At 44.1% G+C, this 26,831-nt stretch overlaps 1 protein-coding gene across 2 annotated transcripts in view; it reads left to right on the top strand.

The window, feature by feature from the left end:
• Nucleotides 1-26,831, top strand: part of MICAL3 (microtubule associated monooxygenase, calponin and LIM domain containing 3) — a 261,969-nt gene that overhangs the window by 25,512 nt on the left and 209,626 nt on the right. Inside the window, exon 1 of one of the 2 annotated variants that reach the window (XM_059726524.1) lies at nt 1,703-1,779. The exons of the other annotated variant lie outside the window; for it this stretch is intronic. The gene's annotated coding sequence lies outside the window, so the exon portion shown is untranslated. Of the gene's footprint in view, nt 1-1,702; nt 1,780-26,831 lie in introns of those variants that run through there. 2 annotated transcript variants of the gene reach the window in all.

The raw sequence follows: 26,831 nt of genomic DNA, 5'->3' as shown, positions 1-26,831 counted from the left end.
TTTTCAACATGTAAGCTGAGTCAGCATGCTGCAGCTCTTGGGCAATTGTAAACAGTGGCTCTAATTTATACACTTGTGGCAGTCTGATCACTTAAGGACGGTAGACAGCCGAGCATGGATCAGCTAAAGAGCTTCCTCCATCTGTTGTCATATGGGGATATTGCTAGTAATGTAGGAATCATGAATGTGACTGGCTGATATTTTGTCACTTTACAGCATAGCAACAATTTTGTTAGACATGCAGTGAATTCTTTGCAGTTTATGTTGTTTACCTCTCTTGAATGGTATCTATGTACCTAACTCTTTTAGAGACAGCCTGTTATTGTAGTAGCTGAGTGCCTTTTATGTAAAATCCACAGCAAACTTCCTCCTGGCTCCGTAGCACTTCTATTTGGAAAGTTAAAGTTCTGTGTAGCTTAGGTTGGAGGCATGTGTGTGGTTTTGGGAGGGCAGTGGCAGGTGAAAATAAAAAAGGGGCAGTTGAATTGTGTCACTTCCAGTGGGAAAGCTAAATGGTGGCACCTTAAACTCTGAATGCTGACACTCCCCAGAGCACTCCTTGTCAAGAATAGGATCTTGTGATTTTTCCCTGCCCTGTCAGTAATTCTCTTTACTTTGTTTGATCTAAGGGGTTAATCAGTACCAAAGTATTTTTACATTTTAGATTGCAAAATATTTTTATTAGGAGGAGAAAGTGGCGATGAGGCCAGGCATTTCAGCACTATGCAATGTACAGTGAATGCAGGCAGTGGCCTGTTTCCCTGAGCAAAGCCAGAATCGAACAGCAGGTGACATCCTTGACTCCTAGTTACTAGCCTCTTTCTAGCAAGCCTTTCACCCAAAGCATCCTCTTCACCCTACAAGGGCTTCCCTGGCTTCCTTCCCTATGTTTGTCTGCTCCTGCTCCTTCTTTCTGTCTGGCCCACAGCTTCATCGAGCAATCCCCAGCCTTCGGACACCAAGGAAAACCCTTGGAGCCTACAGCTTAGCTCCTGCTCTGGTTTTGCAGTGCAGGCTGTGTTTTAAGACAGCGGACCCTGTTGTTCCAAGCCTGTACTCCATAAAGGGAAGTACTTGCATCCTGAATGAATGGCATCAGTGATGTCCCGTCCCTGCCTCTAGCATCAGTGAGGTCTCGCTCAGTCCTCAGCACAACCATCCTTCCTCTCGCGCCCCCAGTGCTTTAGGAAAGCTAGGGACCATCCCCAGGGGCACTTGTGAGCTGTTGCTCTAGGGTGTAGTTCCAGCTGTTCAGAGGGGAGGCACTACTGCCCGCGGGCCGCTAGAAGCTGCCGAGCCGCTCTCACGCCTCGCTCTGGCTCCTCTCCCCGCTGTCACCTGCGGGACTGGCGCGCGCCCTTTAACGCCGCCCTGCGGCGCCTCACTGCGCTCTTTTTCGGATCTCCCTTCCATGCCTCCTATTGGCCGGCTCTCTCTCTTCCCCCCGCCCCTCGGCCGGGCGCGGCCAATGGCGGCCGGCCCTTCTTGTATCCGCGTTCGGAGCGTACCACGACCCCTCGCTGGCGGGGGGAGAGGAGGTAGGTACCATTCGACGCTCCATGCGAGTCGGACCCCGCGGGCGCGGCCGGCGGGGGAGCTGCTTCCAGGCCTGGGGCCGTGAGCGGTGCGTCGCGCTTTAAGGCGGTGAGGAGCTGGCGGGGGCGCCCGGGCGCGCGGCAGCGGCGGCTGCTCCTCCCCCCCCTGCTCCCGGGCGGGCGCGGGGCGAGCTCTCCTGCCTGCCTGCTGGGGAGAGCGGCGGCCGAGGGAGGGAAGCGGCAGGTGAGACGGGATGGGACGGGCGAAGAGCGCAGGCACTGCCCGGAGGGAGGCTAGTGGGACGGGGGGGCCCGCGGGGTCCCTTCCCGCCCGGCCGCCTGCAGGCGTGGGGAACCCGGGCAGCCTCGCCGCCGGGGCCATCGGCACCTTGCGGTGAGCCAGCCGGAGTACTGTGTGTGTGTGTGTGTGTGTGTGTGTGTGTGTGTGATATGCATCACAAGCTTTTGGAAGCTGAGGCTCACTTAATCCACCTCCCAGCCTCTCCGTATGTAGGTGCACACATACAGACGTACGTTAGCTAGTCTGTAAGGTGCAACCCCCCCCCCCCCTCCCCCGAGTGTCATTGACTGGCCACACGCAAAGTAAACTGAAATCATAAAGTGAGTGGTAAGAGGAGCGGCTGGCTTGGCTGCAACCCTCCCTGCTCGTCCCAGGTTTTGCTCTCCAGTTGAGGCTTCTACGGTATTTTTTGCCTGCTGTAAAAAAAAAAAAAAAAAAAAAAAAAAAAAGGTGGGGGGGGGGGAGCTCTGTGCTGTCCCTGGCAAAGCCTGGATGTGGGGAAGTTCAGAAGCTCTCAGTGAAGTTGTGGACAAATGTTAAGCTTCAGTTTAGTAATTTAAAGTGGAGCTGTAAAGGACCCTTGGTTGACAGATGATTATTTGATATAATTTTTTCACATGCTACGTTTTTAAAATTGTAGAAAAAAACTACGTTCACTTATTTACTAGCTCTGATGTTCGTTTGCACAAAGTGAAGAAAACATGCAAATCCATGAAATCAGTTTAATTCTGGTTCTCTTCACCATTGCGTTTTCAGCACTGATGTATTTGAGTTGCTTGTACAGCAGGGGCGTGTTCAGTTGGTTAAAAATAACACACTTTTAGTGGGAATTAATTCTTCAAAATCATGGAAATATTTATTTTGGTCTAGTGTTTTACAAAAACTTGTTTACACAAAATTCAAACTTGGAGTCAAATTGGAGTTGACAGTGTTCCTCTAACCCAGCCAAAAAATTCACTGCACGTCTACAGCTTACAGCTCAAAGCGAATGTTTTGCACCCTGGTCATAAACTAGACACGCAACTTATGTTTAGTTTTACTAAAGTTTTACTTTCTAAAGTACTTCTCTTCAAGAACATTGGATACAAATCCAATTAAGACCTGTTATCTTGCTTTCCTAGAATATGGATACAGAATATAGATTTATACTTAAATCCAGAACTGCAAAGCCCTGCTAAAGACAAAGGGTTAAATAGTATGTGACTATAACCTGGGAGCAAACCTAGGCACAGCTGGGCAAGGTCAGGTTGACATTTTACCCTAACCTTCCCTGCTTCTTGCTTTCTGTTAACGTGCAAGGCTTGAACTTGTTTTCTACCCAAACTCTCAAGAGTATCTTATGGATGTGTCACTTGAGAAACCTTAGTTGTTATGTGGTTCCTCTTTAGAGACTAAAGCATTGTTACTCATTTTGTGAGGAGGTTTAAATTGTTGTAAATCGCTTGGTAGTGCAGAGCAGATGTTAGATTTTTCTGTTCAGAGATTTTTCTGTTTTGACAGATCTGATCAGAGACTGATTTGTGGTGTGTGTCTGACTTTGCATTTTTTAAAGTAATTTCCCAGTACTTTGTGATAGTTACACTCATTCCCTCAGCTTATATTGGTGTTGCTTCCTCATGTGTATCTGCAGGGGCTCTGATGCCAGCCCTTCAGTGCAGAAGTTAAGGCTCTTTCTGTGGCTGTGTCTAGAGCCACATTAATGCTTGGGCTAGATGCTTTTTTTTTTTTTTTTGCTTTTGTTTGTTTGTTTGAGCAGATTCATAGATGTTGGGGGCTGGAAGGGACCTCATGAGATCATCAGATCCAGCCCCCCTGCGCTTAAGCAGGAAAGACTGCTGGGGTCAAACGATTCCAGCAAGGTGCGTGTCCAGATAAGGGCATTTCTCATAACACTTCATTAATGTTGTAGGACACAGTCTATGGTAGTGGTTCTCAACCTTTTTTGTACCTGGGCCCATTTGTAAACATCAGTGGCCAGCCCCCCAGTGTAGCCCCTTGCAGGCTGGAACTCTGGCAGCCTGCAAGGAAAGTCGCCGTTTCCCAGGTTTTTCTCCTTTAAAGGAGAATCCATTATTAATGTCAATTGATCCATTTTTTAAGTTTGCTCGCAACCCTTTTATACAGGTTTCCCACGCTTTATGTGGGTTCTGTATGTGCGAATTTGCTCTTATGCAATGACCCTTTTTATACCAAAAATTTGTTATATGCGAGGTAAGCTCACTCTTATGCGATCAGCGTGGTGGAAGCCTGCAGTCAGCTGCTTTGTGCGGTGTATTGTAGGAGTGATGTACACCAAAATATAGTCTTCTGTGTTGGATCTCTGCGACACGTTTTCCTGGAGTTGCCATCCCCATTATGGTAATATTCACCACCACCCTATGCTTGTGTATACTGTCTGCTGTTGGTGAGTACCAAAATTGTCTTGTAAAGGTGGTAGAAATGGGTCTGGGTCAGTACAGTCTATCTTGGAACATATCCCTATTTGTTACATTGTAAAATGGGTTCCCTTTATGCAAATTCGAGTTGTGCGCCGTTTTCCAGGAACACATATATAGCATAAAGCTAGGGAAACAAGTATATTCTTGCAACCCACAGGTCAAGAAACGCTGGTCTGTGGGATGGGTGTAACTGACCATTGGTTCACCTCCACTGGCAGTATCAGTAGCAAATGCTCTTAGAGAGAAAGAAGGGGGGGAGGGCTTCAGTTTGATTATGTGTCATCTAATCCTTATAACAGGGCAGCAGTGTGGTGGGGGATGGGATTCAATAGAAAAAACCCACTCTTCCACTTGGTGTGTAGTTTCTACAGGTTGCATTGTTGTAGTTCTTATAAGTTCATTTTTTGCCAGGAGAAATGTGGCATAGCAGTTGGGGTTGGAAAAATCCACTTGCCCACTCTAAGATTACGTTTGTGCTACAGATTTTGCTAACATGGTCCTCTGTCAGGAGTATGATTTGTACTGGTGAGGACCCTAGTGTAGATGCAGTTATGCTGGCCGAATTATGTTTTTTTCTGTATTGCTTCTGTAGGTTGTATGGTATGTCTACTTTGTGGGTATATAGCATCACTGTCCAGGTGAAAATGCTTTACTGAACCAGTATCCCAACACCAGTAAAATACTGCTGGTGTAGGCATAACCCACAAGATTTTCTTAAGTTGATGGGGAAAGAACTTTTAGCGCTTGCTTAAAAGGAAAATATGTTTAGCAAGTAACAGCCCAAACATGAGCTGTATGTAAATCTGTGCAAAGTGCCTTCCTCAGTCTGCACACAGTACCAATACAGAGGCTGTTGCACCAAGATTTTCTAAGCAGCTTACTGAAACTAAGGAGGTATTCTTCAGTTTCAGGTGTTGATCATAAAGTTCTGAACAGCAGAAGGATTTAAAAATAAAAGGGGGTGGTGGTGGGGGGAGGGACCACAATCATGCTGCTAGTAGGAAAAGCTGTAATTAGCAGCAGAGACCAGCACTAGCATTATTCAGTGGAAAGGAATCTGGACAATGGAAGCAGAGTAAGAGGTAGATGGACACCTCATTACCCCAACCATTGCCCTTTTTCCTGTGTTTCCAAAGAAATGTTAATATTCCATGGTAATTGTACTGGGGATGCTTTGCAAGACTATCAATAACAGCAAAGGGGAAAAAGGTAATATGTATGAAAACCTCTTAATTCCAGTTGAGCATTTGGGAGCTTAAACTAAGCACTGAATTCTGGCCTAAGTTCCTGCAGCTCAGGTTGTGGGAAGACTTGCTTTTGCTGCTGTCCACAGCACTAGCGGATCGTGGCTGCTTTCATCCTTGTGCTTGCATCCACAGCATGTCTCTGGCTTGACCAAAAAGCATTGTGATGTTTTTAGCAGTTGGGGTATTTGAGAAAAATGTTAAATTCCCAAGAGTGGGATGAGATGCAGGGAAGAAGCAAAGTAGTCTTGCTGTAGAGTGGTGTCTGGACTTCAAAGATCTATTCAATCAGTGAAGTTTTAGATTTGGTAGCAGAAAGAAACCAGGAAGAAAATCTTACACCCCCTCCCCCCCAAATCTTGAAATAACATCAATTTAAAGTGATTAGGCAAGGTCAGAAGGACATACAAAATTAAAGTCTGTTTTCCTGACACAGTAGTTGTTTAACAATATTGGTGTTCAAGTGGTTCACCTTTTAAATGGTATCTTTGCTATAGAAAAAAGCTAGAAACAGATTTTCTATTATTGTTTAGATTTATACCACATGCTATCTAGAAAGGGGGGAGCCTGGGGAGAAGAATAGAAATTGCCTTTCTGTTTGTGAGGTTTGTACCATAGGTGTCCCCTTCAACTGCTTCCTCTCTAAAGCCTTGCATCAAGGCTTTATCTAAATCTTTGTTTATTAAACAAAACAAAACAACCCCCCCAACCCCTTTCCCCAGAGTTGTCAGGGCTTTGTCTTGATCTGTAAAGGAGAAAATGACCTGTGCTGCTCATAACCATTCAAAACCCCTCTAAAGAAATCATCTTTATCGGTCAGTGGGGGCTAATCCTCCAAGTGCCACTCCACCCCCTTCACCTGCCCGATCGGCTGCTTTATTTGCTTCCTGTTTCCTTCCCTATGTTCCCTACCTAATCTGCTCCTATGCTTTCTGCTCCCTGCCCTGCCTGTCACAGAGTTGCATGTCCCCTCCCCTGCCTTCCTGTGCCTCATTGGACTCACCTGTTGTCTTACCCTTGGTATCTGTTGGGCAGTGTTGCAGGGCACTAAGGTGCCTGCTCCTTTAAGAGCAGAAACTGCCTAGGGAGAGGGTGCTAAGAGCCAAACAAACCCCACAGGTGCAGGTTACTATAGCAGTGGGCTAACAAGGGAATTAGCCTGCACCCAGTCAGCTGACCAGAAGAAGGCAAGGCCCTGGGCACATATAAACCCCAGGGCTGAGACCAGCAGGAGTGAATTCTCTGGCAGCAGCCAGGGGAAGGAGCCTCTGGGGAAGAATTGCCCAGAGACGCTGTGGCTACTTGATATGCTGCATATAGGGCTAATGGGGCTCTAGGAGCTCACCAGGCACCCTGGCCTACCAGGCATTAGGGTGCTTGGTGGGGAGTTTGAGTCTTTTAAAGGAACAGAGCGTACCCTGAACTGCTTGTATTATGTTATAGCTCGGGGGCTTGTATTTTGGTTGTTGTTTATAGACTGGTGGACTGGGCTAAGACTATTGGGGGAAGAGGAGGAGGCGGCCTCATTTGGGGGCCCACTACAGTGTGGAGAGCCCAGTGCCAGGGGGGCGGAGAGACAAAGGGGCTGCGGAGAGCCCAGCAATGACCGGAGGCCGAGCTAGGCTAGGGCCTCAGAGAGACAGTGTAAATGCCATCTGTGAGGCTTGGGGTGTGGTAAAGGGGTGGCTTTAGAGCCATGCATCTAGCCCATAAGGCTGAGGGTGTCCCGTGAGGCATCCATTTGGAGCCGGACCCAAAAAGGGACCCAAGACCCCACAGGGTTTAGTGGGGTCCATTAGGACCATGTCCAAACACAAACTCAAGGGCAGCCTCCCTATTTATTATAATTACCAGCAAGCTGTGGCAGGTGAGGAAATCTTGCCTGTTCAGCAAGACTGGCGTGGTCACGGAGCCCTAGGGGCATCACAGCCATCCCTGGGGACCCCATCCCATGACAGGCAGGAGCATTTTTGTTCCATGTTTTGTACAGAATACAGAACAGTGGAGTTCTGGTTCCTGGCTAGGGTTACGAAATCCTCCAAGACTGTTAACTCCTGTCAACAGTGCAACAGTCCCTGACACTTGTTTCAGTGTGGGCTGCTTGGTTTTGTCAATGTCCTTATATGTGTATTACAAACCTAATTCAAGCTGGGAAACAGCCCATTCATTGCATTTTTTTTCTTGTAGCCAGTGCTGTATTGCCCTTTATTGTCTGGCCATGTTGTTTTTGAAGTCGTTTCTCTGATTCTGCTGTGCTTTGAAGAGACTTGAATACTTCAGATCAGTTTAATTGGGGAAACCCTGTCATACATTAACTAACCTCTATCCCTTCCCATGGCTTTTAAAGTAGCTAATCACAGAGTACATAAAGTTCATCCCTAAGCTGTAGGGACTGCTGATACTCTGACGTTTTACAGGGAATCTTTTGCTGAAGTAGACAGGGCAACAACATTTGTACTGCTATATTGAACTGTTCAGCTTCGAAGAGCAATGAGTAGAGATGCTGATGGTTGCTTGAGTTGTGTGTAGTTCTACTTGTTTTAGCCTCACAGAAACTATCAGAAACAATGCAGCAGTCAGAATTTGCAAAACTGGTTAACATAGGCAAGGCCTAGATGCACAGTTCTGCTTTTGCACAGCAGTTGAGGATAACTTCGTACTTACAGTTGGGCACATGTTCAAGTTTGCCCTTCAGCATTTCCACATCCCTGACACACAGTGCATCTTGTGCATGCCAAAGCTGTTTACACAGTACATGCTGTGCCCCAGGACCTAAAGTTTTATGTCATAAGGGGACACAAGGTGCATGCTAAATGCATCCTCTGGGTGTTGGCCTTCAAACTACTTATCTCCTCATCAGCCCTGAGGCTGGAAGTTATTGTAGTGTGTGCCCTTGTGAGGCTGGAAGTGATTTAATTTTTATTAATGCCAAGTACTCTACAGAATTTGCTTTTGAGTAGGATAGCCATGGATCTGTTGGGAGTGCGGACTACTTGCTGCCAAAGAGGTCATGTCTGAGGCAAACCATGCTGGAGGGCCTTCTGGGATCTAAGCTGGTAGTCACAGGATTGAGGATGGTGGCAGGAAATTGCTTCACAATGAACTGGTGGTATATGTCTAGAGGCTTGAACAACGATATAAACTGCAGTTGCTAGTTTACCCAGATCTTGAGCAGCCATCCTGAGCCCAGAACCAGCACTGAAGGGTGTGTCCTCTAAAAAATGAGTGGGATGAAAGCTGTCATGCTTCTGTGAGAGCCTACTTGAAAGAGAACTTTCAACAAGTGTTTGTTTCTGTTTAATGACCTATGAAAAAGCCCCATAAAGCACTGAAAATGGTCCAGTTTAAATTTTAATCAATGTAAAAGCTGGATTCAATGTGCAATTTGGATGTAGATTAACCTTTTTCTCCTTGTCTGAGTGGTCTGCCCTGGCTGTTGCAGCCTCTGGCCTTGTTCTTACCTCTATACCTCCCCACTGCAGTCACATCTCCCATGTGTTGTGGGGGATCTGGATGGGTGGCAGATAATAGAACAAGGAGTAATGGTGTCAAGTTGTAGCAAGGGAAATTTAGGTTGGGTATTAGGAAGAACTTTCTCACTAACAGGTTAGTAAAACACTGGAGCTGGTTACCCAGAAAGGTTGTGGATTCTCCATCCTTGGAGGCTTTTAGGTCCCAGCTAAACAAAGCCTTGGCTGGGATGATCTAGTTGGGGATTGTCCTGCTCTGAGCAGGGAGTTGGGCTAGATGACCTCCTGAGATCCCTTCCAGCCCTAGTTTTCTTTGATTCTGTGACTGGTATTTGATGAGCAATGGAGATAGGTGTTTGTCTGGAGCTCTGTACAATAATTTGGAAAAAGATTTCACCAGTTGTCCCTCAAGGGAGGCTTGTTTATTTTGTAACGACAATAGTCAGGAGGTGTATGGGACTGCAGACTCCTTTAAATAAAACTGGTGCTTGACTTGTTGTCTTTTCACAGAATGGTGCCATATTTGATCCTACCAGGGGAGCTAGAGAATGGCAAATGACTTTCCCAGAAGTATAGAACACTTGTGCCTTGCACCTGATCAGCAGAGGGAGGGTCAGTTTGCCTCTTGGCACGAATTTCAAATACTAGATATTTTATTGCCCATAAAATGAGTCTTGTGACATAGAGTGCATGTGAAACATAGTGAATTGTCGAGCAGAGCAGGGTTGCTGGTGTGACTGAGGAGCAGGGAAGGCCCTCTTGATAATCTGCAGCTTCTTGCCAGGTAGCATTTAGTTTTTGTAGGAGGGTGGCTTTCAGCAGTTTTCCTTACCTTAGGTATGAATGAAGCACTCAACAAGGTTGCGTGCTGCCATCATTGTGGCTGGCTGGTGAATAATGGGAATCTACCTAAACCTGTGGTTCTGGTAGAGCAGGGAAGTAAGCTTCAGCCTTGGTGTTCATGGCTTTCTGTTACTAAGGCCTTTCTGTATGGCTCTTCAAAAGCTCCTTAGGGAGATGGATTGTTTCTTGCAACTCCGGCTGTCATTATTTCTGATGCTATTCTCATGGCTTCTGCACTGGATACAGTGTGGCTGTTGCATTACACCTGTGCAATGGTTCTCAACATTTTTAGGTGTGAAGCACCTCTCAAAAAATGCTGGCTCTAGTTTTCACGTGGTTGTTTGACTACAGAAAACTAATAAAGCAGTCCTTTTGTTGCAAGGAACTTGGAAACACCACAACAGGTCAGAATGTTTTAAACACTGAGCGTGTCCCCCACGAGCAGGAACGTTTGTTCCCTGGGGACAACTAGCAGCAGCACAAATATGTGCCACTGCTGGTTGTCCCTGGGGAACACCTCTTCATGTGCACTGTGTCCTGCAGCAAGTTTCCCCAGGTAGAGTAGAGGAGGGGAGGCTGGGGCCAGCACCTGGGCTGGCCCCATCACCCTTACCTGTGGTCCTAGAGGGCTCCTGGGGCTCTAGTGGCAGCAATCCAGGTGCGCAGAGCCTTGGCAGCAGCTGGAATATAACTCTGGCTGGTTTTGGGTGGTGCATGCTGCAGCCACACGTGCCACAGTTTTTTTTTCTGGCCCTAATTAGTAGCATGGTGAATGCCTGCATGTGCAACATGTGTAGTTTGCAGTGCCGCAAACCACGTGTGTGCTTGTCTAGACGCGGCCTGTGAGTTCCTATTTGAATCATGTTTGTACACCTAACAATACTAACATTGTTAGGTGTACAAAAGGCCCACAGCACAAAAGGGTCTCAAGGCACCCTCAGATGCCATGGCGTCCTGGTTGAGAATCTTTGCCCTAGAGCTTAGAAAACCCAGCCAGGATCAGTGCTCCATTATGCTAGGTCATTGGCTCTCAAACATTTTTGGGGTTGCGTATCCCTTTTTAAATTCTACTGCTGTGTACCCTATGATTCTGCCATGTGGATAACAGAAAATAACACATTGTCTCAACTGCTACATTGTAACTTTCTCAGCAACCAGAGAGGGGGTAAGCTTCACTTTTTCCTTTTGTTTCCCTTCCTCTTTCTGTTTTCCCATTCTTTCCTTTTGTATGCCCCTAGAATGTTGAGCATGCCCCCACAGGTGGGAAACACTGTAGTGTGTGTGGGTGTATGAAATAGAGTGATCTGAGAAGCTTACAGTATAAATAGATGAGAGAGAGAGAATGATGGAAGGAAGTACATATTGTCCCAATTTAACAGATCAAATAAGTGCCATCAGTCCAGGCTTAAAACTAGGCAGTGGAGGCAGAGGCTGGAAAATCTTGGCTTCAAAGAAAAGAGAGCTCACTGAAAAATAAGTCATAATAAGGTGAGACCCATCCTTTGAGGTATTCTGTGGCATCTCCAAGATAGCGACAGTGAGTACAGCAGGAGAAAATATGGTTCATAGTAGATGGGGGGAGGAAGGCACTAAGGCTGGTGAGTTGTATGGAAGTTCTTCTGTCCCAGAATGACAACTTTCCTCCTAAATATACCAGGTGTCTTACTTCATGGGTATATTTTCTGGAGTGATTTAATATGGATTAACAGTTGCTAATTTTGGCATTATTCTGTCAGGGAGGAATCAATTTAGTGTTGAGTTTGAAATGCTGTTGCTACTGCTGTGCTTTTAAAATGACAACCTGCTCAAACGGTATCATGTGAGGAGTTTCTTCTTTTGTGGAGGATGATGTAGGATCACTAGTAGCTATAGTGTTAGCTGTTCTCTGGGGTGTTTATTTTAATATCAGCTGGAGATGTAGCCCTCTGTATGCTTCTTTTGGGGATAATGGTCACCAAGGCTCTAGGAGGAGCAGGAGAGAAATTTGCTTTTTACTGGGGTTGGCTGCAAACTTTCCTCTGCTGCTGCCTTTCTAGGAAACTAGATGTTTTAGATGCTCTAAAATTGTTTGACAAAATCTTGTGTGTTTTCCTCCAGGAAAGCCTTTTTTTTTTTAATGGAACACACACAGTACAAAATCCAAACCTTGAATTATTTTTGTCCAAACTTTTTTTTTTTCTTTCTTTCTAAGAAGTCCAGAAATAAAGATTTCAAGTCAGAGGTTTCATGGCAGTACCTCATGTACCTCCATTCTTTTCTCCTGTGCCCCAGAATGATTCTGTCTCAGAATAGTGATCTCTTCCAGGAGGGAAACTTCTTCCTTTCCTCAGAGGAGGAAAAGCATAATGTGTCACAGGGGGACCAGGGAACTGCAGCTCCCATAAGCAACCCTGACTGCACTTTAGAGTGAAAATATTTCTGTATTGAGAGGAGAGGAAACACTTCATTAATGCTTGCTTGCTTGCTTGCTTGCTTGCTATATCAAGACTTGGGCTTTGAAACTTTCCAACCAAGTTACCTTTTTTTCCTCTCCAACTCTTTTCTGCCCCCCCCACCTCCCCCTTCCTCCAACTCCTGCAGTTTCCAGGAGCTCCCCACCATGAGTTGTCATGAACTGTGTTGTCTCTGGTTGCCATTTCTGTGGGGATAGATGAAGCCCAGTGTCCTACGGGAAACAGGTTGTGATGCAGCAAGCATTACAAAAGAGGTGTAGATTTTTCTCCCCAAGTCTCCATTAGTTTGCTGCCCCAAGGCGCTTGTACATGTGATGAAAATTTCCCTTTAGGTGGCTTAATGGCATCACACTTTACATGTACGTGAGTTTTGGGGTTTTTAACTTAGTTTGTATCGTCATAAACTAGACCACATCCCAATATAGTTTAGTTTGCAACGTTGTAAATTGGAATGTTGCAGCCATTAATCTGTCAGCTCAACCCCCAGCCATGGGATAGACAGGCAGGCTCTGCTGGGAAAAAAAGGATCAGGCCCCTCACTGCTTTTGCCTTCAGCAGGCGCCTGTGGCCACCCAGGAAAGGGCTGGGGCGCAGCCCCTGGGGGATGTGGCAGGAGGGTGGCTGTGTGTGCTGGCTGCCAGAGAAGGTGGTGGGGATGGTACATGGGGTGCTGGAAGCCCGGGCGGGCTAAGGGAAGAGTTGGATCAGGCACCTTCAAGCTAGGGCAGCACCTGGCCTGCTAGCAGCCCACCTTGCCAGGCCCAAGGAGTGCCACCAGGCTGCGATTTGGATAGGTGATGGAAACACCCCCATGCTTTCCTGGGGGTGTGCACAGCAGCAGGAGCTGCCCCCCTCCCGATACCCCTCTAGACAACCTGCGGTTCCATCCTGCACCCTACCCTGGCTGTGCAGCCCCAGCCCCACTCCCTCACTGCTGGGGCCTAGATCGGCTTCCCCCTTCCCTCACAACAGACTTACCGGCTGGATCTGACTGCTCTCCATGCTGCTGGACTGCACTCCTGGCTGCCTGCATGCTGCACACATGCACAAGACGTTTATCGACCACATCAGCCAAAAAAAGCTGATTGCCCATATAAGGAAAATTGACTCTATCAGTGCTGATCTGATATGGGACCGATGTATCGGTGCACCTCTAAAAACAATTTTTTTCCTAGTGTGTTCTGCGTACCCCCTATGACCTTTCTAAGTACCCGTAGGGGTACGTGTGCCCCTGGTTGACGGCCACTGAGAGAGAGTAACTATTAGATTTCTGAGTCAAGGTTTGAGAAATCCACATGGAACAAGCAGTTACAGATCAGTGACATGAGGAAGTGGAAGCAGGGAGAAAAGGCTAAGTATAGAGTACAGGATCCTGTTACGGTCATCCTGGTACCTAGGTCAGAACTTGTACAGTGGAGTAGTCTGTCAGCAGTTGATAGACTGCACTCCTTGCTGAGGCTGACTTCTAACTGTTGAGCAGAAGTTAATCTTGGAGGGAAAACGGTTAAATATTATCAAAGAACATAGTAAATTTAAAAGGATTATTTTCTTCAAATCTTAAGGGCCTGTCTGGCAACCTAATCAGTGAATGGGAGTGGTTCTCAGGTTGCCTGCTGAATAAGGCAGGTGCCATTTACATTTGGTTCACAGTTGGAAGGTTTATTTACAAATGCCTGGATTAGACTTTTTTTTCTCTTGTGAGTTAAGCTTTAGATTCTGCAGCAAAATGTTAAAAAGTTGAGGTGGGTCATTATATAACATACTGCACCGTCTTGTTACTGGTGGGGGGCTGCTATTTGGTCGTGTAGGCTAGTCCTGAAGAGTCAGGGCGTCTTTGGGCTGGGGCTGTTATTAGATCCTGGCTCCTATTCCTGAAATTGCCACTAACTTAGTATCTTGTATTGCTCCCTCTCCCTGTTTCTCTGTTTCCCCAAATGTACAATGGATGTATTCTGTATAATAGGTTCTGAGATTCTTTGGCCATACATGTGCCTGATATTGTTATTTGGTATGCTGGTCTTTCCTGCCCCACTTCTCCATAACAAGCATGTTCTGTGTCCTTGGTTTTTCCCTTACTCCAGCAAAATGCTTTAGGTTGTGAGAACAAGGTCGTGTCTGTGAGGAGAATTCCTTGTGTGTGGCAGTCTCCTCCATGAAGAGGAGTATTTGGCAGGCATTTGTTTTTTATGAAGTGATAGCATTTAAACCCTGCAGAACTGCATCTTCCAGGGAAACTGTTACAAGTGTCAGGGGAGAGGACCCACCCTCAGCACTGCTGCAGGGTTCAGAGGAAACTATTTTTTTTTTCTAGGGTTGAGGCACTTAGGTGTGTGGGAGGTGGGCACTGGTGGGTGAGGCTGTCCATTACTGTTAGAGCACTAAAACTGAAGCATTTTCTTAGTCTCCAAAATTGGTCTGTAAATCACTGTGGCTTGATTCAAGGGTGACCTTGTTGGGGGTGATGGGGTTTGAGGTGAGCCTGTCCCAATACCAAGCTGGTGCTGTCTTTTAGGGGTTAAAGCTGAGTGAAGTGGGCTGAGAGCAGCAGCGCTTACTTAGCCAGGTCCGTGAGTAATTTCCTTTTATCCTCAATCTTTGGCTCATTATTTGCTCCATTTATTCTCTCCTTTCTGGAGGAGGGGAAGGGGTTTATCTCTATTTTTACTTTACTTGGTTTCCTGTTTATAGTATTCTGCCCCTCTCCCTTCCCCATCCACCTTATCACCTCCCATTGGTGACTTGTCACTGGCCCAGAAGCTCTGGATAAGGGTTTCCCACCCCAGAGTGTGTTGTGTTCAGCTTGCAGGATCTGCTCCTGTGAGCCTGTGCCTGCTCTGAGCACTGCAGAGAGCACAAGGAATGCAGAGCACAAGGGGAAAACACTTTTCAGGCACAGAGTATTAGAGCTGTCGCCCATTTTGCTGCTGGCAGGCTTTCAGCCCCCTGGGGTGAGTGAACATATGATGCACTTACATATATATTGTTTTGAGGATGGCGGTAAATCCAGTAAATAGCTATGCTGCTGCTGAGGATGTGAGTGAATATGCAATGAAGCCTTGGTTTAATATGGAGTCTGCATATCGCAGCAAACTGGCTTTGATGTTAGAGCTGGAACTTGGCTGAATGAATACCCAAAGAGAGAGAATACAGGAAAGCAGATTTTGGGGGTGCAGAGAGATTGGTTGGAAAGGAAAAAGTACGACGGATTTGGGGCCTCATGACCTTGAGCGTCCCTTTCTGCTACATCATCCATATTTAATTGGTACTTGGATGAGTAGTGCTGCGGGCATCTGGGTATAACATGCTTCACTCCTCTTAGGGAGCCCTTTTGCTCTTTGAACAATATCTTAAGTAATTCTTGTTACCTTTTTTTTTTTTTTTTTTGTACATCCTTGTAAAAGGCTCCAATCCCCTGGGTTCCCTGAAACAAAAGATATGTTGACACTATTTTTACTTGGATTTCCATGGAAAAGAATGGGCTAATTTTTATTAAAATCCCCTTGCTTTCCTCAAACAAATGAAACTATAGATCTGCTATGTGTCTGCAGGAATGGTTGCCTGGCAACTAAGAGGCAGTCCAGTTTAAAAAAAAAAATGCTTATAGGTCTGCACTGCTGAGTAGATTCATCCTTCCTGCACCAGTCCTTGCTCATTGTTGGAATGCCGCATTACTGTTCTTTAGCTTCGGGGCATTCGTGTTTACTTTTATCTCTTACGATTTTTATACTTTCCATTGTTTGTAAAGTCTCTCCTAGAAACAAGCAAACAAAATTCCTTTCCTGCTTGGCTTTGTGCTTTTCCACTGCAAGAAGTCAGCATCCTTGGGCTGATACGGCAGTGTTATTGCAAACAGCACAGTTTGGGGCTGGACTAACCTGCTGCTGTACTGGCCTCAGTGGTGACTCCGTGTCCATCGTTCCCCTCTCTCTCTCCCCCCCCCCCCCCCCCCCCCCCCCCGGTTGCTGTTTGCAAGTAAAAGTCTTTTCTCTTTTGAATAACTAAAATACTTAAGCAAGAGTAGTAAGTTGCAGTTAAAATACCACATCAAGAAATGCTGTCAGTATAGCTCTGGATACAATTTTACTTTTCCCAGGTTACCTGAAAAGTAAGGGCATTCCTTTCTTCTCTCTACTTCAGACTCTCCTATGTAACCCCTGTATGGACAGATGAGATAATTATAATGACTTTAAGAGGGAGTCCAGAGTTGCTGTAAACCTACACAATCCGTTGTAACTTTAATATGTCTGCTCTTTTCTGCAGCAAATGGGAGTGAATCCAGTCATTTAGCAGTAGTTTCATTCAGGGATAAACTGCCCCAGTTTTGTTTCCACTTACTGTGAGAGATTGTAGACACATGACACTGTTACAACTGATCAACCAATGCATGTTCTCAACTGGTAAATCCCACCCTAACCCCTCTTATTTTGATAGTTGTCTAAAGGTATAGATGGACAAAATTTCTGAGGCTCAAGGAAGTTCCTGCAACCTCCTCTTGCTAATAAGATTTAGCATGTCATTGAATTGTCTGAAGACTTCAGGTTGTGTTGACTCTATTGGGCAAACAGCTGGTTCTAGTCTGTTTTATTTGTATATCCATGTAAGACATGCTGATACATTAATCATTAGTAAAGCATTTTACTTGACCCCTGGATGCTTTTTGTAGTGATCCAATATGGAAACTTTAACAAAGAATCATTGTACAGTGTCTGCTAACTGAAATTTTAAAACCCTTTGCAGTGATCTAGAGCACACCTTTACATACAAGTGAAGGACTGTGCTTCATAAACTTGGCTACAGAGCAGTAGATTGAATGCAACTTGCAGCAATTCATTAAGAGGTTTATGTGCTTCATTCTGACAAAGGTGAATAAACTCACATATGTATCAAGACTGAGGTAAGAAGCTGAGCCTGCTGCACTCCTTGAGAAAGCGTGGAGACCACAGTTTTGGAACCCACAAGTGGCTCTTCTATTTATTACCTATACCTCTAGTTGGAAAATGTGATCAAAGCCCTTTTTACTACATGTGTTGTGTGCCTTTCCTACATAATGTGACATTTGCTAACTCTGTCAGTTGTTGCCCAAGTATTATAGTTCTAGTTTGAATAGGCATGTGTTGAACACCACCAGGTGAACTGTGGCAATGTTGTTGTGGTTTCTGAGGCAGTCAGAGCTAAGTATTGCTGATCTAAGTGTTTTGTATTCTGGGGTTTTTTACACTAGTGTATACCACTTTCATCCAGTGGAAGTAAGATGCCCTAGAGAAGATTATCTCCATCAGAAATTACAAATTCAAGTGTAGACCAATTCAGGCAGAGCCTAAAAGAAGATCTTAATGGGATGTGAAACTTGGAGGAAGGAAAAAGATTCAGGCTTATCTTTCTGCTTATGCAAGAGCCTAGGTGGAATAGGGAGGGGAATGATGTTCATTGTTGCTTTTACATCCTCTCCCTGTACTTTGCTCTCCAGTTCTGTAATGTTGCTATGCACGTCGGGATTTCTCTCCCTGCCCTGTACCTTGTTCTTCTGAAACAGGTGGTACTTCCTTTCTGCCAGCTGGAACCGTTCTCTTCATTGATTTATGAATAACTTGCCATTAAAACTTCTATGCAAATTATGCGCTAAAGTGCCTTTTCATCTACAGACTCTCCAAGTGCTTTCCAAAGGGATAAAATCCCTGTCCCCATTTCTCAGATGAGATAAGTGAAATGAAGAAGTAACACAACTTCTTCAGTGTCACAAGGTGAAAACTTGGACAGCCCCCTGTGTGAATGGTGTGTCCAACTAACAGCACAGCACTTAATCAAAAGTTGCAATCTTTACAAATGCACAAATAGAACCCACACTTTGGGTAGTTAATGTGGCTCAGATTTGGAAGTTGATATCTGACTCCATACAAAAGAGACAGCATCACATAACATGTTAGTGAGGTAGGAAACGGAAACTGGATTATCTGATTCCTATCCTGTTTGGTCCACTAGACCACAACTACCTGTGTCTAATTCTGTGCTAGCTACATGTTTGTGTGGTTTGTTTGTCAGTCAATGCAGATGTTGGTCGATGGGGTATTCAAACCTACTCTTATGCATGTACATATTTTGAATCGGTATATCATGAAAAGTCCTTATTAATTAATCACGGTGCAAGTATAAATGGAGGTGTGGAGAAATTACAACATTATGGCTCTGCTTCTTGCCACATACCTATTATTGTATATAAATTAATACTTTGTATAATATTAATAATATAAGCTAGGAATAAAAAAATCACTATAGTATCAATTTCTGCTGAATTTTTAAGCTTCCAGTAAACAAATTCCTTATGGCTGTGATAATTTTTTGCATGTGCACCAATGGGGTGATGCAGATGAGTAATTCCAGAGCTACTTCAGCTGCTGTTGGTTTTATCCTCAGCAGCAAAATTAAACTGAAAAAAAAATCTTATTTTTGCTTTTGTTTAGAACTGGATAAGCAGCAGTAGAATTGACAGTCCACTGGGTTGCAGTTTGGGAAATGTTAGCAGCAGCTGGTGCATGCATTCAAGACCTTCTTTGGATAGGAGCCTGAAAACCAAACAGGTTGGTGAAGGAGTAACTATCTTCTCCAAGCAGGCAGGAACTGGGGGAAGGAATTGGTGGACCAGGTGGCAGTGTTGGGAAGAAAGCAGTTTAGAGGTGAGAAGAAAGCTAGAGCTTCTAGGTCAGGGTCAAAATCCTTCTGCTCAGGGTGAATATTTAGTCTCTCCACAGTGCCTAAAGCAGTGATTTCTCAACCAGAGGGTATGGCACCCTGGGGTGCCTTGAGATCCTTTCAAGGGTGCCATGCAAAGACACCTCTGTTGGGTGTGCAGACATGATTCACAAGATAAAGCTAGTTTCAAATAGGAATCCATAGTATTAAAAACATGCTGACCTGTTACGGCCTTTCAGAGTCCTTTGCAGCAGAAAAATTATTTTATTATTTTTCTGCACTCAGGAGTAAAAAACTAAGAGCTGCCACTTTCTGAGGAATGCCTTGTGTCTGTTGGGGTCCTCTGAATCTATTGAGGGGTGCCTCAAGTCTAAAAAGGTTGAGAACCACTTGCCTAGAGCCTGCTGAAGGGCAGCAACACCTCTTTCATATTAGTGTCATGAAAACTTTCCTGGCACTGAGGCACTGTGTATGGAACCACAGTTGTGAATTTTCTGATTCTTTTTTCGTAGTTGAACCATCCTGGTTTACAAATTTGTCCTTTCACATAAGCTAAGTATCTAAATAGGGGGTCACTTGGTCCTGAAATGACTTGTTGGATGCAGTTTCTCTCAAACATTTAAAAGTGATTTACAGCTGAAAATATGGACTTCCCATAAACTAGCTCTTTCTTGCAAGCTTTGATGTATAGGAGTATGAAAAAATTGCACCCTACTCCTTGACATTACTAGACAGGCAAAACCCCAGGTGTCGGTGCAGCTCAGCGAACGAACAATGCTTTTATCTCCTTAGCTTATGCTACTGGCCTAAGTTCTATTTATGCTTTAGCACTGCCAACAGAGCTGTAGCTGCAGGGGCTTTGTTGTGTAGACAAGACCAGGAAAGCTCACAGTGGCAGTGCAATTGCTAGTAGTAAAGTAATGGACTTGCCTGTAATTTACCCTGACACCTAATTTTAGGGCCAAGAGAAGAATTGTCCCCAATTTTTGTATTTTCTTTCTCTGGTGGTTATGGTTGTGGTGCTTAGACCAGAAGTTTGTCTCTTCCCACCCGCCAAAGGACTGCCTTGCGGAAGGACTGACTTGTGGAAGACAGATTACAGCTATGAAGAAAACCAGTTCTGATTTATCATTTGTTTGGATTCTGTCTCTTAGTCATAGCTTTTATCTTTTTGCAGACTTCCCATTCTCTACCTCCTTGAAAGTCTCCAGTTCCTCAATCCAGAGCTTAGTTATTGATTTTTCTTTTTCCCTGATGCCTACTATAAATTTTGTCCTTTTTAAATTGCTGCTTATTAAATTTACATTAGCAAATTCTGACTATTATTTAGGCCACCAGTCTGCTTGAATTGTTGTGTGAATTGTCATGTACAAATCCTGAAGAGCATCAAAAATGGATTGAAATGGGATTCTTGATGCAACTACAACTTTAATACATTTTTGAAAGGATATGCTAACAAAGTATTCACAGTCCCTTAACTGCAAACAGATGCAGGTGCAGCGTATCTGTTTTGCCCTTGTTCTTCCGTGTCCTGGTAGAGGCAGAGGCTGGTGGTATGGTTTAGATATCGGCAGCAGAACATCTTACTCTTATACCACAGAGTCTTTGGGTGTGGATATTTATTAAGGTGTCCATTCAGGGTTAACACTAGATGACAAGAAAAATTATAATAATGACTCAGTTCAGAACCCTTGCTTTGTTGATAATAGGAAATTACTGGGTAGTCACAAGACGAGAATCGGTCATGACCACACTGGAAGGATTATCACAACTGGTATATTCACTGGTATCAACATACACAAGGTAAACACTTATAAGGTGCAGAGCTTGCAGTGTTGTCATCAATGAAATAGTAGGCTACAGTTCTTGAGAGGACCTCATGAGGCTTTTTCCCCACACACAAATACACTTAGAGTTGCTGTTGACGTTCAGTGGATGAATGATTCCTCACCCAGTTATAAATGTCTTGAGCCACTTTAGATTTTGTAAATATCCCATCTTGGCTAATCTAACTGCAAGTGTATTTTTATAAGTGTCTCTTACTGTTTTTTTGTGGAGCGTTTGGGGGTTTTTTGTTTGTGGGGGTTTTTTTCCCCCCTGAATCCACACGGCTATTTACCTTTGGATTGTCCTGTGGCAGTGAGTTCCATAAATTAATTATGTTGTTTTCAAAAAACCTTTTCCCTGTTTTTGAACTGGTTGAGTCTGCAGGGGCCAGCATAAAAAATAATAGGACTGTTTTAGCTACTGCTATGTGTATTAGTAGAGATGGAGTATATACATGAAGCTACCCACCTTGCTGGCCTTTAATATGAGTAAGAAATAAAAATGGAGGCATCGCTTGATTTGAATAAAGAAAATGAGACATTTTCTTACTTGCTTCTTCATCTGATGCCAGCTCATTTCCTTTAACTGTGAACTGCTTTAATTTTTAAAAAATAATCTAGTTTGAAATAACCTGTGTATTCTAAATCTGTTCCTTACCCTGCTGTTGGCTCTTTAGAGAGAAATAACTAACAAGTTATTCCCAGACCAGCACCTCCACTGGTGATGTGGCATAAAGTGAATTGAAACAAAAAACCATGCCAGATAAATAGGAGCACATGTGCAGTTTGTCAGCTGCAGGAAATGTTTTTCACGGAACTGACAATTGTACCAATTCTTTAAATAAAAAAATTTTTTTAAAAGCATAAGGGCAATCCCAAACTCCTCCCTCATGTTTTCCTTATCTGTCTGACTTGTTTGCATCTTTAGTAGTACAGTATACTATAAATATAGTTCATTATTGATGTGTTTCTTGTACATGGGATTTTATCTTCAGTTTTTTGACTTGGCTTTGTCTTCCTGGTTAAGGCATGCTCTGGGGTGGCATTGCTGGGGATCACAGGTATAAAAGGACCAGCAATTTAGTGTCCTGTCTGTTAAGGATGATCTCCTTCATACTTTTTTTTTTTTTTTAATTCCTCTAAAGACTGGCCTGGGGAGTGAAGGGAGAAACTGCAAGTTTTGAAATATATTGGTTGCCCTGTGGTAAAACTTTCAGTGGTAGAAAGTGGGGCCTGGTGCGTAGGGAAGTCGGCAGAGTTTTGTCTGAACAGTCTACCTAAGACAGCAGGAGGGGACTTTCATTTGTCAAATCTTGCTGCTGGGAGTGCTGGCAAGAATCTGCTCTTTCATCTTTTGGTGGCCTCTTGTTTTCCTTTTGACTACTCTGACCTAAAAGCTTGTGTTTGCAAGGGAAGACCATGCAGCTGCTGCTTTGTAGATAAGCTAGTTATAGGTCCCTTCCAGCTGTACTATCTTCACAAGGAAACCTAGTCCACCCCTCCCCCCTTCTGTTGTCGTGCCTGCAACAGAAGTTGTCATGTAAAAGGCACCTCTCTCCTTTCTTCATATATAAGGATCATGTTCAGTACATGTTTCCCTCGCTTTATGTGGGTTCTGTATGTACAAATTCACTTTTTTATGCGATGACCCTTTTTATACCAAAAAAGTTATGTGAGATAAAGTCACTCTTATGTAATCGGTGTGATGGAAGCCCACAGTCAGCTGCTTTGTGCAGTGCATTGTGGGAATGATGCACACCAAAATATATTCTCCTGTGTGGATCTGTGCTCCTTGCTTGTTGTCCGAGACATGGGTTTCTTTAGTTACCATCCCCCTTATGATGCCCTGTGCTTGTGTGAACCTTCTGTTCTTGGTGAGTACCAACATTGTTTTGTAGAAATGGTAGAAATGGATCTGGGGCTCAGTACAGTTGAGGTCTTGGAACGTATCCCTATTTGTTACATTGTAAAGTGGGTTCCCTTTATGCGAATTCGAGTTATGTGCCATTTTCCAGGAACGCATGCACAATATAAAGTGAGGGAAATCTGTAGATGACTGCACTGATACAGTTCCCATGCTGCATCTTCAAGTTGGCTCCCATGACAGGCCTGGATTCAGATGGACAGTTGCAGTTCTCTTTGTTGGTCACTGAGACTTGTGAGCCTGTTGGCTTCCTGCTTCCTCTGCTGCTGGCAATTCTCAGCAAAGAGCCATAGATCCTGCTTTCAACCAAAAAGGGAAAACCCAGAACACCACCCAGTAAAGTGGTGTAGGAAAATACAAATACATTTCTTATTTTAAACTTAATTACAAGGAGACTTACATCTTTGTTAATGTGGTTAAAAGAAGAACCTGTTGTAACCATGTCTAAGTGTTATGCAGATTCCTGTGAAGAACAGCAGCTTTCTCAGAGGAGAAAATAGAACAGCTCAATTGGTTTCTTGCCACATGCTGTGGCTGTGACGTGGGCAAAAAAGATGTCTGAGCTGGGTTCCACAGGAGCAGCAGGCTACACTGTGCTTGTGGCATGAGTGGCCAGAGCTTAATTTTGTATGGGGAGGTGACAAATAATAGGGTTAGCAATTGAGAACTTTAGAAAGACTCTTTTAAAATAGAATACATATTTTTTTTGCTGCCCCACAGTGAATGAAAAATTTGTATTTATACCCCATCTTCCATGAGCTGCTGTTTTCAGAAACAGAAATCTGATCGCCATGATGATTGAGCATTGCAAGACCTCACAATCTTGTGAGATGAGACCTCTCATTCTTTTCTTCCATCCAGACACCTTAAGAAAAGGAGTGAGTTTGGCTGCAATTGTTTAAATGGAACATTAAGCTTTTCTAGTCCCTTGTGAACAACTCTGCCTTTGGGGGAAGATTGAGAAGCTTGTAACTTTGTTCTTCAGATTCTTATGGTCTGCTCCGTATTTTCAGGATGAGTGAATACAGTGGATTCCATTCTCATTGTTTGGACATGCCACTCTTGAATACGCTGTCCAGTTTTAGTAGTAGACACTGAAGTTGCAGCTTTCAGGAGTTGGTCCAGTGTGTGGTTTTCCCCCTCCGCTAGATATAATGTGTTTAATGTAATTTGCCCTACACTTATTTGGAGGGTCTGGTGCTGACTTAATTTGGTGCATTGGATTTAAAGGGATACAACCCATTTTAAAATCTCATTTGAAAATGCTTTACCTGTGGTAATGTGAAGGTAAAGCCTGTGATTGCCTTAGCAGAAAGTTTGTCTAAGTTTTCTTTCAGTTTGTTTTTTGCATTTGAAGGCACTTGTTTTGTACTCAGTTTCACTACTCCCTTGTATAGTCAGCTTCTTCTGTGCTGAAAAGGCCTTGATAAACGTTGCCACAAGAGAAGGAAAAAAACCATGTTAGCATTTTAAGGGAAGTTTAACAACTCTATCGGGTCACATCTCCTGGTCCTACGAGGCCCTTGGCGATCTCTTGGCATCTTTGCTGAAGTCCGTTGCCCTTTTGAGGAAAAGGGACATCAATTTTTAAAGTTAAACTCCTCCTGCAAATTAAATCTTTGCATATTTGAGCTTCTGGGATGAAAAGCTCTGGGTGCAGGCAGGCGTAAAAATTAAAATGTTCCAGAGGGCCAGCTGTACAGACATCTGTGGCCTTTGAAATGTTTCAAACATGGCTGAAACACTCCCAGATAGACCTCTTTACTATTTTACACTTGGTGCATGGAGACAGTACAGAGGAGATGGGCTGGGACTGGATCCAGGCTTATCTTTGCCCATCCTACCAGACTTCTGGGGAGGCTCCAACATAGGCCCCCACTGATGTTGGAGGTGGATCCTCTAACTCCAATCTCCTCCACCCCTCATTTGTTGGCTGGCATTTGCAGAAGGCTGCAGCATTTTGAAATGTTCCTGCTAGAATTCCTTTCCTTTTTCATGTCCTTGTGGCAAGGTATTCAGCAGAATTTGCAGACTTGTTGAGTGCTTCTGCTACAGCCTTAAACTTGTGAGCTCTGGGCTGTCAACCAGGTGCCTTAGTGCCTGTGTCACCCCAGTCTCCTTCCTGCTAGGAATGGCATGGGGGTATGTAACATTGGCTGTAAAATTTCCTTTTTGAAGAGTTTATTTGTGTGTTTCAGCTGGGCATGTTTCTGTTGCATCTGTCTGCACCTTATAAGGGTTGTTGGTACCCATTGCGCAGACTGGCCATTTGACTTGTGCCAACTGGTACATTCTGGCAGCTGGAAACAGAACATAGATCTGCTGACTTGCAGCCTGAACATGGCCGTCCATATACTTTCTTGTCCTTTTCTCCTTCTCACTCCAGACACTTGTTTTGAATGTAATAGGATATTTTCAAGACTTTTCACAGGAGCAGACACTTTAGTATTTAAGATGAAGCCTCCACAGGGCAAATCACAGGCCTGTATTAAAATAGTTTAATTCAGAACATGATGATGAAGAGACAGGTTCAATCAGTTTAATCAAACTGGAAAGGAAGCTACTGCTGATGTTGATGAAAATGAGGTGTAGAAAAACCAGCATTACTCTGGTTGGAAATAACCAACCATTTTTGCATTGCAACACTCCTTGGGAACAGAACTGCGTAGGGAGTTATCCAGGCTGGTGCTAGAAATGAGCTGTAGTCTGCATGCCAATGTAGCTGTTTTGCATCTTGCTGCCTTTGCCTCCATCCCTTCCATGTTTGGAGGAACACAAAGCTCTCCGTTCAGGAAGATGACTCTGGGGGCTGATCTTTTAAAAGAGGCTTGGCTGTATTGCTGGTTGTTGTCAACTTGTTCAGGACTAGTTGCAGGACTGATAAAACTCTGAGTTGACTTCTCATGTCTGTGAGAGAAATATGCCATTGCCTGGGTAGGGAGAGATTGGTTTGCACAGAAGAATTTATTTTCCTATGATAAAGCTCTGTTTAATTCATGGGAGATGCTGGACTTTTATCTCTAGACACTAAAGCCTTCCATACCTGGATAGGTAGGATATAGCATGGCTGGCATTACAGCAAGAGGTATATTGCATATGCACTTCAGGTGCTGAGATGGGATAACCTTCAAGAATGAGAGCATTTTGTTTGCCCCTTTTTCTCATTTTGTAGTTCATTTTCCAGTCCTCTGCCTTTCTGAGATTGCCAGTTGTACAGAACATTGTTGTACTATGAGCCGAAGTGAGACTAGGACTTTTCAGAGAGGCTGCCAGATGGCCAACAGCAGCTAATAGCTTTGTTCTGCTTTGCCATTATAAACCCAGAAACCTAGTGACCTGAAGTGTCATCTCTTATTAAGTTACCAATCCCCAGATGTAAGTAGTCCCATTATGAAACTTCCATACTTCAGCAGCAGTTTTTCCTTTTCATACCAAAGCGCATTTTCTCTGGGATTTTTCTTAGGGACCGGGCATAAAGCACCCAACTCGTATTGAACTTTATTGGGATTTGTACAGCTGCCTTTCTTCAGCTCCTTTGAAATACCAGCCTTTATAAATATTCCAAAAACAAATAGGTAAGCACAAGAGTGTTGTGTGGTGGTGTTTTTAGGTAGACTTGAGAATAAGCAATGCTACGTAGATACTGTAATTATCTCCAAACCAAGCATTCCAAAACCAGGAAATACAAAGTAAAAGTGGCACTCAAAAGATACCAAAGCATATTACGGTTGTTGCAGAGTGCCTTTCCATGTATAACCCTGACCTTTAGAGATATCATACAGTGTCCACGGAATTGTGGAAAAGGGTGATTTGGCATTAAGTGTCATGTTGTTGATGAGCATGTGCTAATTGTAAAAATCTAGCTTAACTGCAAATTAATTTCAATACGTCTTGCTTACACACAGTTTTTCAAAGAATTCCAACTATTTGGATGTTTTGAAGAATCTATATTAATCAGATAAGAATTGGCGGGAGGGGGAAGAAAACGGGCCCATCTGTATTTGGTAAAGCTGTTTTTAAATTAATTGCCTAATTAACAGTTGCTTCTAAACTTACAGAAAATTCATAGTGTCCAAAGAAAAAACACTGAAAGTTTGGGGAGGAGAAGCC

Source organism: Alligator mississippiensis, chromosome 4, assembly GCF_030867095.1.
Source record: "Alligator mississippiensis isolate rAllMis1 chromosome 4, rAllMis1, whole genome shotgun sequence".
Lineage (NCBI taxonomy): Eukaryota > Metazoa > Chordata > Crocodylia > Alligatoridae > Alligator > Alligator mississippiensis.
The sequence above is the reverse complement of the archived record's forward strand: the minus strand, read 5'-3'. Positions and strand labels throughout refer to the sequence as shown.